Source organism: Mustela lutreola, chromosome 6, assembly GCF_030435805.1.
Source record: "Mustela lutreola isolate mMusLut2 chromosome 6, mMusLut2.pri, whole genome shotgun sequence".
NCBI classification, from domain to species: Eukaryota; Metazoa; Chordata; class Mammalia; order Carnivora; family Mustelidae; genus Mustela; species Mustela lutreola.
Window position 1 is genome coordinate 149,710,020 of NC_081295.1, and position 15,254 is coordinate 149,725,273.

Consider the following 15,254-nt stretch of genomic DNA (forward strand, 5'->3'; position numbering starts at 1 on the left):
AAAACCAGTATTACCATTATATATGTTGTTGCCCAAGTTGTTCCAGCATTGGCCATTGGGAGTTATTTCTTACTTTCCTTTTCTTTTTCTTTTTTAAGATTATTTATTTGAGACAGAGAGAGAGAGAGAGAGAGAGAGAGAGAGAGAGTACACATTGGGGGGGAGGGAGAGGGGAGAGGGAGAGAATCTAAGCAGACTCTACACTGAGCCTGTGTCAGGGCTCGATCTCACAACCTCAAGATCATGACCTGAGCTGAAACCAAGAGTTGGACACTCAACCGACTAAGCCACCCAGGCACCCCTGTTGGGAGCTCTTTCAGAGTTGGTTGCTGTGTTCCTCTGATACACTTGGGTTATTGTGGAGTTTTGTTTCATTTTGGTTTTTTTTGTTTGATTGTTTTTAGCACATCCTAACTTGCTGGCACTATAAGGTGGTCCAGGAATATCATGTGTATTTCCTTCTCTAGTCTTAGAATCAGTCATTTCTGCAGGTAGCCCTTTATTGGAGAATGGTACTAGAAACCCAGATTTGGATAACCCGTGGGCAAGTTGCTACTGGGGTATCAGTAATGGCTGTCAGGGTAGTAGATGCCACATCAAGGACATTGTTTTAAGCTTATTTTCTCAGCTTTCAGTAGTTGTCTTTCTTGGATTACACATGCCATTGTCACTCTGCGTCCATCTTAGATATCCGTCATCTTTGCTTTCTGGCTCTTCAGTTGCCACTAAGACTTGGGTGTAGCCAGGTAGAGAATTTATTTTTTCTGCCTCACTTCAGGTTATTCCCTATCACACTGAAGTTGTACCACCCTAAAAGAGCAAATTTCAAGTCAGAAGAAAATAAAACTTTTCAAAATGAGCAAAAACTACTGTTACTTTTGTCTTGTGCCTTTCCAAGGTTTTCGGCTTTCTTTCCTTTATTTTCTAGACTTACTGTTTGTGAATTCACTCATGTCCGGTCTTTGACAACCCAGGAGTACTAAAAGCATAAACATTTGAGGGCAGTATGAGTTGAATAAAAAAGTGCTATTCAGAAGTCCATGCTACCTTCTCACAGGTCTTGTCACGCCAGAGACGTGAGAGACCAAAGACCAAGCCATGAAAACAATTCCAATAAGATTTTCAGGTCAATCATGAGAAATGTAAAGAGGAAGGTAATAAAGATAATTTCATGAAGATAATGCAGAGTGAAAGGCAGAGATAGTTCAGATGAGACCTGGGAATTTCACTTCAATTTCTTTTTAAGCCAGACCTGAGGAATAACACACTTGGCAAGATCCATCACTTCCAATAGAGAGATGCAGCCCTTTCGGTCTGTTTCTAGAAGTCATACTGGGGCATGGAGATGTACAAATTCAACTCAGAATTCACTGCCGTCTTCTAAATAAAGCATTCTCTTCCAAGTTCTTTGCTAAAGAGAACTTTTTTATGGAGTGGGGTTCTGGTCGTGAGCGTCTTTCTAACTGCAGGTGGAGATAGTGTTCTATTGCAGAAGATTGCTGTTTTATTCTGTGGTTTTGACGTTCTGGAGAAATCCAAGAACTGCTTGGAATATAGATTTTATTATAATAGTTAATTCAAGAAAATTATTCCTATAATCCTGAGGATTTGTCGATATTAAAAACTTGAAGTATGCAGCATCCTGACATAGAACATTCTCTTCCTCTTCCAAGTCCATTATTGCTGCCGTCACCCTGACAACAAGTAAAGTCCATCCTAGACTAGCCAAAAAGGATATCAAGGCTATTTTGACTGGACAGAAGAGAAAATGGAATATGGGTTAATTGTTCAGACTGAACTGTCTAGATTTAAATGTATAACCAACCTCCCATTTCCTATTCTTACAATTTTGGGGGTCTGTACACTTTATCAGCTTTCTTAATGGTCAGGGCACAAAGAGAGGGTGTGATGGAGACCACTTGCAGGAGGCCGATGGTCAAATTACAAAGAGGAGTGGGGCATGTGGAGCAGGCAGGGATATCATGAGATGCTAAAGGGGTCAGATAGCCTCTCCTTGCTGTATTCCAAATTCACACCGAAAAGGGGGACGTGTAGACATGGGTATTTAGCCATCATAGGAGAAGTGCCAAATATGCTGCGCCATCAATGGGAGAAAGGTCTAAAGCAGGAAGATTCTTGGGGGGGGGGAGTTGCATGAGGGCAGCCCCCTGGAATAGGGAAGGTATAGGGAGACCCCATCTTCCTTTCTCTTCTTCTTTGTGCCATGACCATACAATTATGCAAAGGAGGACAGGACGTGGACAGAAAAAGTGAGTAGGTTTTAATCCTAGGGGAGATGAGGGTTTTAGATTATGGGTCCAATGTAGGATTTCTCAAACTTGGTGGCACAATTGGCATTTTGAGCTGGCAAATTCTCTGCTGTAGGAGATAGTCCTGTGTGATGTAGGATGTTCAGCAGCATTCCTGGACTCTACCCACTAGATGCCAGTAGTATTCCACCAATTGTGATAACCAGAGAATGTCTCCAGAGGTTGCCATGGGTCCCCTGGGGGACAAAACTGTCCCCAAGTGACCACCACTGGTCTAAAGGCTTCTGAGCAACTTTATTTTGGACTGTCAGCTTTAAGTATGCAATTGGTTTTTTATATGTAAAGACAAGTAAAATGAGGATGTTGGAGATATTACATCAAATTTCCTGTCTAAAGTGTGTAACAAATAGCAACTGCTCAATTAATTTTAGTCAAATACAGTATAATGCAGGGATTAAATAATACAATGTATGTAAGAGATCTCATGTATTGTAAGTCTTCAATAAGTTGTATTAATTTTTTGCAACTCTAATTTTATATAAGAAGTTACCATTTAAAAGCTTAATATGAGTGCAGTATGGTATAATTATTTCACCTGAAACAGTATTTGAAGTGCTAAGAGGAAAACTAACAACAAAATATGTATGGATATCTAAAGATGCGTATTTATTTTAAATCTCTAAATATTTATTTTAACAACACATACACAGTGTATAAATTTCAATGGCATGGTCTTTGTGAGGGCAAATATATATTTTGCAAATACTTAGAAGAGGAGTAGCAGATGTATTTAACTTTTTAAGGAAAAAAAAACAGTTTTCTAAGTTATTGTATCATTTTTCATTTTCACAGGAGTTCCACATTCTCTCTGGTACTTGGTGAGTAATTTTAATTTTGGCCGTTATAATGGGAGTGGTGATATTTTATGTGGCTTAAATTTGCATTTTTCTGATGACTGTTGATGTTGTACATATTCTTTGGCCATGCATGTTTCTTTATCTGGGAAGTCTCCATTCAGATATTTTCACCATTTTTCAATGGGTTGTTTGTATCCTTGTTATGAGTTGGAAGAGATTTTTTTTTTAATAAATTAATTTATTTATTTTCAGAAAAACAGTATTCATTATTTTTTGAAACTGTGCTAAAATACACATAACGTAGAACCTACCATCTTTGCCATTTTTATGTGTGTGGTTCAGTGGTAAGTACATTCACATTGTTGTGCAGCCAGAGCTCTTTGTATCTTGTGAACCCATTGAGCAGCAACTTCTCATTCCCCCAGCCTCTGCTGGGGCCATTGCTCTTCTACTTCCTGTCCCTATGAATTTGACTATTCCGAGTAGTTCATATAAGTGAAATCCTACAATATTTATCTTTTTATGATTGGCCTGTTTCACTTAGTGTGGTGTCCTCTGAATTCATCCAGGTTGTGGCATGCATCAGAATTTCCTTTCTTTTAAGGCTAGTCATACAACATGGCACGTGTATACCACAGTTGGCTCATCCATGTATTCACTGATGGACACTGTCCCCAAGTGGGGGGATTACTTCCCCCTTTTTGGCTCTTGTGAATAATGTTGCTGTGAGCATGAGTGTACACATATCTGTTGGAGTACCCACTTTCAATTTTTTTTAGTGTATGCCCAAAGGTGGAATCATTGGATCATCTAAAAATTCCATTTTTAATTTGATGAAATTTTCTTGATAGGTAGAAATTGCTTCTACTCAAGTGTACTATTTTAATGTGTCATTTTTGTTTTTCTCTTCTGCTTTCCTTCTTTTCACTTCCCATTTGCCTTCTCTCTTTTGGATTGTTTGAATATTTTAAAATATTTTAATTTACCTGTTAAATTTTGGGGTTCTATTTCTTTGTATTAGTTTCTTTTTTTTTTTTTATTTTTTATTTTTTCTAAACATTTATTTTTTATAAACATATATTTTTATCCCCAGGTCTGTGAATCACCAGGTTTACACACTTCACAGCACTCACCAAATCACATACCCTCCCCAATGTCCATAATCCCACCCCCTTCTCCCCAACCCCCTCCCCCCGGCAACCCTCAGTTTGTTTTGTGAGATTAAGAGTCACTTATGGTTTGTCTCCCTCCCAATCCCATCTTGTTTCATTTATTCTTCTACCCATTTAAGCCTCCATGTTGCATCACCACTTCCTCATATCAGGGAGATCATATGATAGTTGTCTTTCTCTGCTTGACTTATTTCGCTAAGCATGATACGCTCTAGTTCCATCCACGTTGTTGCAAATGGCAAGATTTCATTTCTTTTGATGGCTGCATAGTATTCCATTGTGTATATATACCACATCTTCTTGATCCATTCATCTGTTGATGGACATCTAGGTTCTTTCCATAGTTTGGCTATTGTGGACACTGCTGCTATAAACATTCGGGTGCATGTGTCCCTTTGGATCACTACATTTGTATCTTTAGGGTAAATACCCAATAGTGCAATTGCTGGGTCATAGGGCAGTTCTATTTTCAACATTTTGAGGAACCTCCATGCTGTTTTCCAGAGTGGCTGCACCAGCTTGCATTCCCACCAACAGTGTAGGAGGGTTCCCCTTTCTCCGCATCCTCGCCAGCATCTGTCATTTCCTGACTTGTTGATTTTAGCCATTCTGACTGGTGTGAGGTGATATCTCATTGTGGTTTTGATTTGTATTTCCCTGATGCCGAGTGATATGGAGCACTTTTTCATGTGTCTGTTCGCCATCTGGATGTCTTCTTTGCAGAAATGTCTGTTCATGTCTTCTGCCCATTTCTTGATTGGATTATTTGTTCTTTGGGTGTTGAGTTTGCTAAGTTCTTTATAGATTCTGGACACTAGTCCTTTATCTGATATGTCGTTTGCAAATATCTTCTCCCATTCTGTCAGTTGTCTTTTGATTTTGTTAACTGTTTCCTTTGCTGTGCAAAAGCTTTTGATCTTGATGAAATCCCAGTAGTTCATTTTTTCCCTTGCTTCCCTTGCCTTTTGCGTTGTTCCTAGGAAGATGTTGCTGCGGCAGAGGTCGAAGAGGTTGCTGCCCGTGTTCTCCTCAAGGATTTTGATGGATTCCTTTCATACATTGAGGTCCTTCATCCATTTTGAGTCTATTTTTGTGTGTGGTGTAAGGAAATGGTCCAATTTCATTTTTCTGCATGTGGCTGTCCAATTTTCCCAGCACCATTTATTGAAAAGGCTGTCTTTTTTCCATTGGACATTCTTTCCTGCTTTGTTGAAGATTAGTTGACCATAGAGTTGAGGGTCTATTTCTGGGCTCTCTATTCTGTTCCATTGATCTATGTGTCTGTTTTTGTGCCAGTACCATGCTGTCTTGATGATGACAGCTTTGTAATAGAGCTTGAAGTCCGGAATTGTGATGCCACCAACGTTGGCTTTCTTTTTCAATATCCCTTTGGCTATTCGAGGTCTTTTCTGGTTCCATATAAATTTTAGCATTATTTGTTCCATTTCTTTGAAAAAGATGGATGGTACTTTGATAGGAATTGCATTAAATGTGTAGATTGCTTTAGGTAGCATAGACATTTTCACAATATTTATTCTTCCAATCCAGGAGCATGGAACATTTTTCCATTTCTTTGTGTCTTCCTCAATTTCTTTCATGAGTACTTTATAGTTTTCTGAGTATAGATTCTGTGTCTCTTTGGTTAGGTTTATTCCTAGGTATCTTATGGTTTTGGATGCAATTGTAAATGGGATTGACTCCTTAATATCTCTTTCTTCTGTCTTGCTGTTGGTGTAGAGAAATGCAACTGATTTCTGTGCATTGATTTTATATCCTGACACTTTACTGAATTCCTGTATAAGTTCTAGCAGTTTTGGAGTGGAGTCTTTTGGGTTTTCCACATATAGTATCATATCATCTGCGAAGAGTGATAATTTGACTTCTTCTTTGCCGATTTGGATGCCTTTAATTTCCTTTTGTTGTCTGATTGCTGAGGCTAGGACCTCTAGTACGATGTTGAATAGCAGTGGTGATAATGGACATCCCTGCCGTGTTCCTGACCTTAGCGGAAAAGCTTTCAGTTTTTCTCCATTGAGAATGATATTTGCGGTGGGTTTTTCATAGATGGCTTTGATGATATTGAGGTATGTGCCCTCTATCCCTACACTTTGAAGAGTTTTGATCAGGAAGGGATGTTGTACTTTGTCAAATGCTTTTTCAGCATCTATTGAGAGTATCATATGGTTCTTGTTCTTACTTTTATTGATGTGTTGTATCACATTGACTGATTTGCGGATGTTGAACCAACCTTGCAGCCCTGGAATAAATCCCACTTGGTCGTGGTGAATAATCTTTTTAATGTACTGTTGAATCCTATTGGCTAGTATTTTGTTGAGTATTTTCGCATCTGTGTTCATCAAGGATATCGGTCTATAGCTCTCTTTTTTGGTGGGATCCTTGTCTGGTTTTGGGATCAAGGTGATGCTGGCCTCATAAAATGAGTTTGGAAGTTTTCCTTCCATTTCTATTTTTTGGAACAGTTTCAGGAGAATAGGAATTAGTTCTTCTTTAAATGTTTGGTAGAATTCCCCCGGGAAGCCGTCTGGCCCTGGGCTTTTGTTTGTTTGGAGATTTTTAATGACTGTTTCAATCTCCTTACTGGTTATGGGTCTGTTCAGGCTTTCTATTTCTTCATGGTTCAGTTGTGGTAGTTTATATGTTTCTAGGAATGCATCCATTTCTTCCAGATTGTCAAATTTATTGCCGTAGAGTTGCTCATAGTATGTTCTTATAATAGTTTGTATTTCTTTGGTGTTAGTTGTGATCTCTCCTCTTTCATTCATGATTTTATTTATTTGGGTCCTTTCTCTTTTCTTTTTGATAAGTCGGGCCAGGGGTTTATCAATTTTATTAATTCTTTCAAAGAACCAGCTCCTAGTTTCGCTGATTTGTTCTATTGTTTTTTTGGTTTCTATTTCATTGATTTCTGCTCTGATCTTTATGATTTCTCTTCTCCTGCTGGGCTTAGGGTTTCTTTCTTGTTCTTTCTCCAGCTCCTTTAGGTGTAGGGTTAGGTTGTGTACCTGAGACCTTTCTTGTTTCTTGAGAAAGGCTTGTACCGCTATATATTTTCCTCTCAGGACTGCCTTTGTTGTGTCCCACAGATTTTGAACCGTTGTATTTTCATTATCATTTGTTTCCATGATTTTTTTCAATTCTTCTTTAATTTTCCGGTTGACCCATTCATTCTTTAGAAGGATACTGTTTAGTCTCCATGTATTTGGGTTCTTTCCAAACTTCCTTTTGTGGTTGAGTTCTAGCTTTAGAGCATTGTGGTCTGAAAATATGCAGGGAATGATCCCAATCTTTTGATACCGGTTGAGTCCTGATTTAGGACCGAGGATGTGATCTATTCTGGAGAATGTTCCATGTGCACTAGAGAAGAATGTGTATTCTGTTGCTTTGGGATGAAATATTCTGAATATATCTGTGATGTCCATCTGGTCCAGTGTGTCGTTTAAGGCCTTTATTTCCTTGCTGATCTTTTGCTTGGATGACCTGTCCATTTCAGTGAGGGGAGTGTTAAAGTCCCCTACTATTATTGTATTATTGTTGATGTGTTTCTTTGATTTTGTTATTAATTGGTTTATATAGTTGGCTGCTCCCACGTTGGGGGCATAGATATTTAAAATTGTTAGATCTTCTTGTTGGACAGACCCTTTGAGTATGATATAGTGTCCTTCCTCATCTCTTATTATAGTCTTTGGCTTAAAATCTAATTGATCTGATATAAGGATTGCCTCTCCTGCTTTCTTCTGATGTCCATTAGCATGGTAAATTCTTTTCCACCCCCTCACTTTAAATCTGGAGGTGTCTTCGGGCTTAAAATGTGTTTCTTGGAGGCAACATATAGATGGGTTTTGTTTTTTTATCCATTCTGATACCCTGTGTCTTTTGACAGGGGCATTTAGCCCATTCACATTCAGGGTAACTATTGAGAGATATGAATTTAGTGCCATTGTATTGCCTGTAAGGTGACTGTTACTGTATATGGTCTCTGTTCCTTTCTGATCTAACACTTGTAGGCTCTCTCTTTGCTTAGAGGACCCCTTTCAATATTTCCTGTAGAGCTGGTTTGGTATTTGCAAATTCTTTCAGTTGTTGTTTGTCCTGGAAGCTTTTAATCTCTCCTTCTATTTTCAATGATAGCCTAGCTGGATATAGTATTCTTGGCTGCATGTTTTTCTCGTTTAGTGCTCTGAAAATATCATGCCAGCTCTTTCTGGCCTGCCAGGTCTCTGTGGATAAGTCAGCTGCCAATCTAATATTTTTACCATTGTATGTTACAGACTTCTTTTCCCGGGCTGCTTTCAGGATTTTCTCTTTGTCATTGAGACTTGTAAATTTTACTATTAGGTGACGGGGTGTGGGCCTATTCTTATTGATTTTGAGGGGCATTCTCTGAACCTCCTGAATTTTGATGCTCGTTCCCTTTGTCATATTGGGGAAATTCTCCCCAATAATTCTCTCCAGTATACCTTCTGCTCCCCTCTCACTTTCTTCTTCTTCTGGAATCCCAATTATTCTAATGTTGTTTCGTCTTATGGTGTCACTTATTTCTCGAATTCTCCCCTCGTGGTCCAGTAGCTGTTTGTCCCTCTTTTGATCAGCTTCTTTATTCTCTGTCATTTGGTCTTCTATATCACTAATTCTTTCTTCTGCCTCATTTATCCTAGCAGTGAGAGCCTCCATTTTTGATTGCACCTCATTAATAGCTTTTTTGATTTCAACTTGGTTAGATTTTAGTTCTTTTATTTCTCCAGAAAGGGCTTTTATATCTCTCGAGAGGGTTTCTCTAATATCTTCCATGCCTTTTTCGAGCCCGGCTAGAACCTTGAGAATTGTCATTCTGAACTCTAGATCTGACATATTACCGATGTCTGTATTGATTAGGTCCCTAGCCTTCGGTACTGCCTCTTGTTCTTTTTTTAGTGGTGAATTTTTACGTCTTGTCATTTTGTCCAGATAAGAGTAAATGAAGGGGCAAGTAAAATACTAAAAGGGTGGCAACAACCCCAGGAAAATATGCTTTAGCCAAATTAGAAGAGATCCAAAATCGTGAGTGGGGAGAAAGGGGATAAAAAGAGGTTCAAAAAGGAAGAAAGAAAAAAGAAAAAAAAAAAAAAAGAAAGAAAAGAAAAGAAAAGAATTTTTTTTAAAAAAGAAAACACCTAAGAAAAATGTAAAAAAAAATATATATATATTAGATAAACTAGTAAAAAATCGTTAAAAAAGAAAAAGGTAACAGTTAAAAAAAAAAAATTTTACCCGAAGGCGAGAAAAAAAAAAAAATGAAAAAGGAAAAAGAAAAAATTAAATTAACTGCAAGACTAAAAAAAATCACAGGAAAAAAGCCATGAGTTCCGTGCTTGGCTTTCTCCTCCTCTGGAATTCTGCTGCTCTCCTTGGTATTGAAACCGCACTCCTTGGTAGGTGAACTTGGTCTCGGCTGGATTTCTTGTTGATCTTCTGGGGGAGGGGCCTGTTGTAGTGATTCTCAAGTGTCTTTGCCCCAGGCGGAATTACACCGCCCTTACCCGGGGCCGGGGTGAGTAATCGGCTCGGGTTTGCTTTCAGGAGCTTTTGTTCCCTGAGCGCTTTCCGTAGAGTTCCAGAGGACGGGAATACAAATGGCGGCCTCCTGGTCTCCGGCCCGGAGGAGCCGAGAGCCCAGGGCCCCACTCCTCAGTGCGCCCTCAGAGAACAGCGCCCAGTTACTCCCGTCTGCCTGACCTCCGGCCGCGCTCCGAGCTCACCGAGCCTGCGACCGGTTCAAGGTAACACGGAGCTGCGAGCTTACTGTCGGCTCTGTCTCTGCAGCCGGCTTTCCCGTTCCAATACCCGCAAGCTCTGTGACACTCAGACACCCCCGATCCTTCTGTGACCCTGCGGGACCTGAGGCCACGCTGACCCCGCGTGGGCTTCGCCCCGGTTTAGCCTCTGGAGCGATGTCCCTCAGCGGAACAGACTTTTAAAAGTCCTGATTTTGTGCGCGGTTGTTCCGCCGCTTGCCGGGAGCCGGCCCCTCCCCCCGGGGTCTATCTTCCCGTCGCTTTGGATTCACTTCTCCGCCGGTCCTACCTTTCAGAAAGTGGTTGTTTTTCTGTTTCCAGAATTGCTGTTCTTCTTCTCTTCGATCTGCCGATGGATTTTCAGGTGTTTGCAATCTTTAGATAAGCTATCTAGCTGATCTCCGGCTAGCTGAAGCAGTCTCAGCTTGCTACTTCTCCGCCATCTTGACTCCTCCCTTCTGTATTAGTTTCTATTGATTGATCTAGACAAATATATACATGTCTAATCTTTCATAGTTTATTTAAAATTGTACCATGTCACATAAATATAGAAACCTAGCAAAAAGGCCCCATACCCACTCTCCTTTGTGTTAAAATGTTTATATTGATTAACTCCATATATTTTGGCAACTCAACCACATAATGGTATAATCTTGTTTTAAATACTTATGTAGAATTTTTAAAACTAAAGAGTTGAAGTTAGTCTTTTATATTTGCCCAAATATTTACTATTTTTGATCCTCTTTCCTAAATTCTAAAAATCTTAGATTGTTTCTGGGATCCTTTTCCTTCAGTCTATGAAAATCCTTTCTTTCAGTCTTTATAAAGCAGGTCTGCTGGTGACAGTTTCCCTTAGTTTTACTTTGAACAGGTTTCTCTTTTGATTTCATTCCTAAAGGATACTTTATAAGGGTATAGAATTATACTTCGACTCCTTTACAAATAGTCCTTTAAAGACACACTTCAGTGTCTTCTGATGATAAATCTGCAATTATTTTAATCATTGTTCATACATACATCATATAATGTATCATATATAATGTATATGTATCATAATGTATCATATTTTCTCAGGGTGGTTTAATGTATCATATTTTCTCAAGGTGGTTTCCATACTTAATCTCTGATATTTAATAGTTTGATCATGATGTGTCCAGGCATGGGTTTCTTTGAAATTAACCTGTTTAGATTTGCTGAGCTGCTTGAATTGTAGAGTTATATGTGGCACCAAATTTAGAAAGTTTCCCACCATCATTTCTTCAAATCTCTTTACTTACCAATGTAGTCCTACAGCATGTAGAACATTTGAAAGGCCCATATGATGCTTTGGAGAGCAATTTTTAGATTATTAGATCACCTAGGAGGCACTCCTGGTGTCTAGTAGGAGACGGTACTCCCTACAACACCTGGGACTTTTCTACATAATGAAGAATTTTTTCTTCCCTTCACAACTTTGAAATGTCACGTTGGACATTTAAATTATAGCTGAATTGGGGCTCTTGAGTGGCTCAGTGGGTTAAGCATCTGCCTTCAGCTCAGGTAACGATCCCAGGGCCCTAGGATCGAGCCCTGCATTGGACTCCCTGCTCAGTGAGGAGTCTACTTCCCCCTTTCCCTCTCCCTCTGTATGCAGGAGATCCCTCTCTCTCAAATAAATGAAATCTTATAAAAAACAAATTATAGCTGAATTATAATGCTTGGAACCTACACCTTAAATCTATTTTATACTTGCGTGCCATATTGTTTGCTATAACATACATCACATTTTCCAGGAATAAAACTACAATGCAAAGACTTTTCATTACATTGGCAACTTTAGCAGACATCTTATACGTATGAAGGAAATTCTATGATCAGCGCCATTGCTACCCCAGCCCGCATAACTGCACTGGACTCCCTTTGTTTATCCACTGAGATTGTACATAAAGATGCAAGCAGTGGTTCACTTCATTACATCTTCCGGTTGGTGGCTGATATTAACCAGTGCCTGAACATTTTTGTATTGAAATACACCTTATTTTGCCACAGCTTATTTTATTTTATCTTCATTATTTTTACTGATTTATTTTGAAATTAAATGCATTGATGGGTTAAGATATCAGTGAACTTTACTTCAGGACAGTACAATTACATTACAGAATCAGCCTCATGTAAAGGGGTGCTATGTCCCATTGTGCCGCTGATTGAGCTCATTGTTGTCATCTACATAGGCCACAAAAATGATTCTGAGAGCTGCACAGCACACGTGTCTGTGAGGGATAAAACTGAAAGCAGGGTGAGCAGGGGAAGGATTGTTGTAATAGATCACGTGAGACTAAGTTCTGAACAAGTCAGTGAGTATAGGAATAAAGAAAGAGCTGTATCAGTGCTACTTTTAGATACTTTTAGATACTTTTATCAGGATCATGACCTGAGCCGAAGACAGATAGATGCTCAACCATACAAATGCTGGATATGGGGATTAAAGAGGGCATGATTGCAGGGAGCACTGGGTGTCATATGCAAACAATGGATCATGGACCACTGCATCAAAAACTAATGATGTACTGTATGGTGGCTAACGTAACACAATAAAGACAAGCATGTAACAATAGTTTTAATCATATCAAACACACACACACACACACATACACACACGGAAAGAAAGTACAAATGCAAGGTGAGTAGGAGTTGGGAAAACGTTTTGTCCTATATAGATAGACTCCAGTATATATATCCCTCCCTTCCTTCCTGTCACTCTCTCTCCTTCTTCTTTCTGTCTTTCTTTCTTTCTTTAAGATTTTGTTTATTATTTATTTGCCAGAGTGCAAGCGAGCGTGAGAGCACAAGCAGGGAATGGAGGTCAGAGGGAGAGGGAGAAGCAGCCTCCCCACTGAGCAGGGAGCCTGATGCGGGGCTCCATCCCAGGACCCTGGGATCATGACCTGAGCTGAAGGCACACACTTAACTGACTGAACCACCCAGGCGTCCCCATATAATTCTTTCTTAACCCAAAAGCTGAGGTTTGCTTCGTCTTAGAAATGTAGGTGTACAAGGCAGTTTTGTTTTGTTTTTCCAGTATTGGAAACTGTCAATGCCATCCACAGACTTCAGAACTATACACATGCCAGTAGGACTCAGTGTCTTTTCACTGTAATATTTATCTTTATACTTTTCTGCCCCGGTTGATGGTTGAGGACATCGTCACTTAGGTGTTCAAACTGGAAATCTCAGATTTGTTCTTCTCGTACGCATCTCTCCCCTTCATCCAGTCCTACTGAACATTCTTCAGAAATGACTGTTGTATATGACACGTGTCTCCTTGCCACCCTCTCTACCAAGCTGAGGGCCTCACCATCTTTTGGGGAGCCTCTTGGAACTGCCATCATAGAATTGACCTGCCTCCCAGACTTAACAGCCACAACTGCTTCTGTAGACTGCTGCAGAGTTGCTTAAAACCCCAATCTGATGAGGTTTTTCCCTGTTTGACATAAATTGATCAGAGCATCCTTCCTGATTTCTTTTTCCTTTAACACATTTCTGTTTTTTTATACTTTAAAATTGATTCCAAACATTTTTTTATAAGATTTTAATCATTTAGTTACTTGCCAGAGAGAGGGACAGAGAAGGGGCACAGGCAGGGGGAGCAGCAGGCAGAGGGAGAAGCAGGCTCCCTGATGAGCAAGGAGCCAACGTGGGACTCGATCCCAGAACCCCGGGATCATGACCTGAGCCGAAGACAGATAGATGCTCAACCGACTGAGCCACCCAGGTGTCCCAAATATTTTTTTCTTTTTTTAATCCTACACTCTGTTCCTTTTTCTCTAGTCCTTGACTATTACTCGAGTGGATCATTTTGAGTTCCCCAGACACATCCTGGACCATCACATTCCTGTCTTTTTGTTTTCTTCTTCCTATATTTTAGAACAGTAGTGCTGGATTTATTTTCCTTGGTCAATCATAGATTAAAGAGGGTGTTTATAACTGTTTGAATAAAGTATATTGGACATGATTCTGTTGGTAGGGAACATAATTGCAAATTATAACACCTTCTTGCTACATGACAATAAAATTTAACTTGTATCTTTTGACTGCCCGTTCTTTCCTAAAATAACATTTTCTTAAGACTGACAATTGCATCTTTCACCAAAATCAAAGTAGTAAATTATTCCTGCTTAACAGATTGTGGTCCTCAACAAAACGCATAAAATGTGTTTAGCTTAATCAACTATTATTGGAAATGAGAATAATTTTCAAATCGCTCCAAAGGAAAACAAACCAACAAACTTGTAAATATGCACTTGGCACAGAAATTCAGCTTAATTGAACTAAATTTTTAAAGAGAGAGAATGAAAGAGAGCTGGAGTGAGAAGCATGCTTGATGAAGGCTGGAAAATCTACATGTCAGCAATAATAAACTTGTTATTTAATAAGGTTAATAATAGATAAAGTCCCCTAAAGATGAATTGTTATCACAGTTGACGACCGTTTTATTAAAATGTTAATGGCCTGAGGCAAAAGCAAACTGTTCTCTTAATCTGCCAGGAGAACTGCTTTTTCAGGAATTATCATACCCCACAGCACATGGGATTTGAGCAAGCCATAATAAGCATATTTGAAATTTGGGCTAGACACAGCTCCTGAAATCTTAACTCGAACTTGACTCTGCTACGGATGTGTTCCATAGGCTCATACCTGGTCAGACTTCTCCCTCTCAGGAGCCACATAGGTGAGAATGAATTTCGTACAGGGAAAGCTATTGAAAGGAGTTTCTATAGATTAATTTAGTTTTTTCTTTCAGGGTTGAGGGAAATAACCCATGAGATTTTTTTTTTTCTTTCCCTTACCTCCGTGCACATAATAAGCAAGCAAGCCAAGGGCATTTTCTAGTAAATGTGATTGCCTACACTATACAATGCACCTTTTCCATAATGACTGGAATAAAAAAAAAAAAAAAGAAGAAGTATGCAACGGCACTTTCAAGGACAATCGAGTGAGTCAGCCCAAAGCTGACAGTGTGGGAATGTGATGGATTGCACTGTGATTTGTTTGGACCCATAATCAGAACCCCGGAAGACCTCTGCCGGATAATGCTGTATTTCTACCAAGGTGATATTAGCTCAGATCACAAAAGAAACAGTTCAAATCCAATTCTTTCTTATCAACAGTTTTCACAGATTTTTT